This window comes from Phacochoerus africanus, chromosome 9, assembly GCF_016906955.1.
Source record: "Phacochoerus africanus isolate WHEZ1 chromosome 9, ROS_Pafr_v1, whole genome shotgun sequence".
Classification (NCBI taxonomy): domain Eukaryota; kingdom Metazoa; phylum Chordata; class Mammalia; order Artiodactyla; family Suidae; genus Phacochoerus; species Phacochoerus africanus.
In genome coordinates, this window is record NC_062552.1 from 96732437 (window position 1) to 96737048 (window position 4612).

Genomic DNA, 4612 nt, shown 5'->3' on the forward strand with positions numbered 1-4612 from the left:
TGGTGAGAATTGGTACCAAATTCACAGAATCACCTCCTTCAAGCCCTGTCAAAGATTCCCAGTGTAGAGTGTACCCTCCACTGAACTCTCAGAACCAGATTTTCAGAACCATCCTCTAGTACCCTGGGTAACCCTCGCCCCGCCAGCCAGTGTCTCTTTCTCCGACGTTCCCAGCCATACCACAGAACTCCTTAATAGAAGCCCCATGCAAGTAGCACCTCTCTCTCTCAGAGGAGTCAGAGTTTTGGAGGTCCTTCTTCCAAATCTCTAAAGAACCAGTGCCAGCTCAGCATCACATTATAACAGGTACAGCTATTAACCTCAGAATAGCTAGTACCCTTTTCTGAGTTTCTAATTACCATCATTACCTGGGCTGGTAATGCCCTATCTTCTTGAGTTCACGTTCAGATCTATGAGGACAATTGTGACAGCTTCTAGGTTATGATAACCCCAACCTCTTCCCTTTATTCTCCCAATCTCAGGGGTAGAAATGCTTCTATCAACTCTTATTTCTGTGTAACTCAGTGTTCCCTTTTTACCTGTTCAGTCCTCTAATACCTTTTCAAGAATTCCCAAGGGTAATTACTCCTGATGGGTTTCTCTTTTCTGGACTAAATTTTGACAGATAAAGGAGTTGGTACCAAGAGTGCTGCCAAGAGAAACAGACAAAAGGGGACTATGGAATTCACTTGGCTATGTCCATGGCCTTAACATAGTGTTAAATTTCTGTTGAATGGAAAATGGGTACATAGTGGCATCACAATTAATTAAATTACTACTCAATGTTGATTGTGATGAAGTGCCCTAAGTGTGTGGGGGACCAAGGGATGGCTGTAATGATGCCTATGGGTATCCTAAGGACTGAGGGGTGGAATGGCCATACTGAATTCTAATGGAGATTTTGCACAATGAGGCTCAAGGCTCTAAATTCTAAGCTCAGACTGCTAATAAGTGGACCGAAAAAAATCTTTCTATCTCTCTTTTAGCCACAAGGCCAACCTCAAAGAAAATAAAAATTTAATTGGAGAGTTGCAGAATTACAGTGTAAACTGAATACAGAGATTTCCCAAGACTCTGGTAGGAAATCTGATTGAGAAGGGGAAAACCTTGACACTTGAAAATGGGAATTCTAGGACTGGACTGGTTCTGAGTATCCAGATTCTCTCAAGTATTCCTGACTGTCCTTCACCACAGAGGGAGCCTACATCCTCTAATTATCTCAGCTGGTGAAATTACCCTGCTAGGGGATGCCTAGTGTGCTCAAGACATATTCCTATTCCCCTTTATTGGCTCTAAAAGCAAATCAGAATCTAATTCAACATGCTCCAGAGGAAAAAGTTAAGCATCTGAACTGAAAGGAAAGAACATCTACTCTAAAATAGTGACAATAGTTTACTAATTTATATTGGCAAATGAAAGGAAAGAAGTCATATTAATAGCAGAAAAGATAAAGTAGTTACAGAGATAAAGATATATTTAATATGATAAACTCAACTGGAATTTCTGTCTACTTAATAGCTTTGAAATATATGAAGCAAACACTGAAAGAACCAAAAAGAGAAATACAAAAATTTAAAATGTATTTGTATGTATTAACACACATCTTTCAGCAATGGATAGAAAAACCAGACCAAAACAAAAAAGTGTAAGGAAGTAGAAGATTTAAGCAAAGTTAATCAAATTAACCTTGCTGACGCATATAAAACACTACTAGCAACAATGCTGAATACTCACTAGGTTCAAATACACATGATATGTACCAGAATCAATGATATCCATGATCATAAAGGAAGTCTTACAAATGATAAAAATAAAAATTGCATAATGTTCCTTACCTGCAGAATTTAAAAAGAAAATTATATCAAAGAAAAAGAAGAAATAAAGAGAAAAAGAACTAGAAAATAGTTATTTGCTTCAAAGTTAAAGAATAGCCCTCTAAATAAGCTATGGTCCAAATATAATTAAAATGTGTAATTAAAACTATTTTGGTCTAAATGAAAATTAACATATTAAACTTAGAGACTGCAGTTAAGGTAACGCTTACATTGAAATTTTTGGCTTTGGAGAAAATGAGAAAATTGAAAATATTTTATTATAAGATAGAATATTACAAAGCTAGAAAGATAATGGCTAATTAATCCTTAACAGTAGAATTAAGAAATAGTGCATAACAATGACATAAAAGATGAATATTTTAAAAAATCAAAACCAAAAATTGGTTCCTTGTAAAGAACTGACAAACATCCAGCACTACTAATCAAGAATTAAATTGAGAAAATACAGTAACCATTCATATAGACATTTAAAAAATGAACATTTAAATAATTTCATGTCAAAAATTTGAAAATTTTAGCAATATGGGAAAATACCACCAATCAACATAAACACCAAGAAAAATGTACATAAGGAGACTTGGTGTTTCTGGTGAAACATATATGGAAATGGCAAGTCATCACTCCATCCTAACAAGAAGTAAAAAGTTAAACGAACTAACTCTTCTTAGATCCATAAAAGAATTGAGATCACGAGAAATTTTACTGTCCTCAAAAGTGAAGAGACCACCAGTGAATCTAGACAACCACAACTTATCAGAGTGGAAACCCAGAAGCAGAAACCTCTGTGGGAAACAGGAATGGGATAGGAAAACCTACACTATAATTGACAATCTGCTGGAGTCTAGGTGTAGACAGGTCACAGAATTAAAAACTATAGGAAGGGCCAGTTTAAGGGGACCCTCACACTTTTTTTTTCTTTTTTTTTTAAGTTTTTTGAAATACAGTTGATTTACAAGGTTGTGATAATTTCTGCTGCACAACAAAGTGATTCAATGGACGGGGAGTTTGGGGTTGGTAGATGCAAACTATCACATTTAGAATGGATAAGCAATGAGATCCTACTGTACAGCACAGGGAACTATATCCAATCTTTTGGGATAGAAAATGCTAGAAGACAATATGAGAAAAAGAATGTATATATATGTATGACTGGGTCACTATGCTGTACAATAGAAATTGGCACACTGTAAATCAACTATACTTTAATAAAGATAAATAAGTACAACAAAACAAAAAGCTTGTTCTTTGAAGAGGTAAATAAAGATCAATAAAATCAGTAAGATCAGGAAGGCTTAGAAAAAAAGAAGACACAATTATTAATATCATGAATGAAAAAGAAGACATCTCTACAGATCTTATGGATATTAAAATGATAATGAAGGGATATTATGAGCACAAATTTGATAACCAAAAAAAATGGACCAATTCTTTGAAAGATACAATCTGCCAAAATTCATACAAGAAATAGATAATTTGAACAGGCCTATATTTATTAAAGAAATTGAATCAATGGGAGTTCCCGTCATGGCGCAGTGGTTAACATATGCAACTAGGAACCATGAGGTTGTGGGTTCGATCCCTGGCCTTGTTCAGTGGGTTAAGGATCTGGCATTGCCATGAGCTGTGGTGTAGTTTGCAGATGCGACTCAGATCCTGCATTGCTGTGGCTCTGGCGTAGGCCAGCGTCTACAGCTCCAATTAGACTCCTAGCCTGGGAACCTCCATATGCCACGGGAAGCGGCACTAGAAAAGGTGAAAAGACAAAAAAAAAAAAAAAGGGACTTAAATCAATAATTAATAACCTTCCAAACAGACCCAAAATAGATTTACTGGTAAATTCCACCAAATATTTAAAGAAGAAATTATAATAATTCTCTATAATAATTTAAGAAATTATTATAATTTAGGAAATAATTATTATATGAAATTATTATTATTATTATTCCTCTGCTATATAATAATATAGAAATTTATAATTTAGGAAATAATTATAATAATTTATGAAATAATTTTTATATGAAATTATTATTATTATTCTCTGCTATATAATAATTTAGGAAAGAATTCAGGAAATTATTATAGAGCAGAGGAAAAATAGGAGCAGAGGAAATATTTCCTAACTCATTCTCTGAGGCCAGCATTATCCTAATACTAAAAGCAGACAAAGATGTTACAAGAAAACTACAGACCAATATTACTCATGAACATACATGCAAAAATCGTTTGAAATATACAACAGCTCAAATTCACAATGTATAAAAAGAATTATACACCATGACCAAGTGAGATTTATTTTAGGTATGGGAAGCCAATTAATGTAATGCATCATATAAACAGACTAGGAAAAATCCACATAATCCTTTCAACAGATGCAGAAAAAGAATCTGATAAAATCCAGTACCCATTCAAGAGAGAAACTCTTATCACACTAGAAATAGAAACTTTCTGAACTTGATAAAGAACATTTCTCCAAAAGCATCAGAACACTCATTCCTTTTTTTTTTTTTTTCCCACTGTACAGCAAGGGGGTCAGGTTATCCTTACATGTATACATTACAATTACATTTTCCCCCCACCCTTTCTTCTGTTGCAACATGAGTATCTAGACAAAGTTCTCAATGCTATTCAGCAGGATCTCCTTGTAAATCTATTCTAAGTTGTGTCTGATAAGCCCAAGCTCCTGATCCCTCCCACTCCCTCCCCCTCCCATCAGGCAGCCACAAGTCTCTTCTCCAAGTCCATGATTTTCTTTTCTGAGGAGATGTTCATTTGTGCTG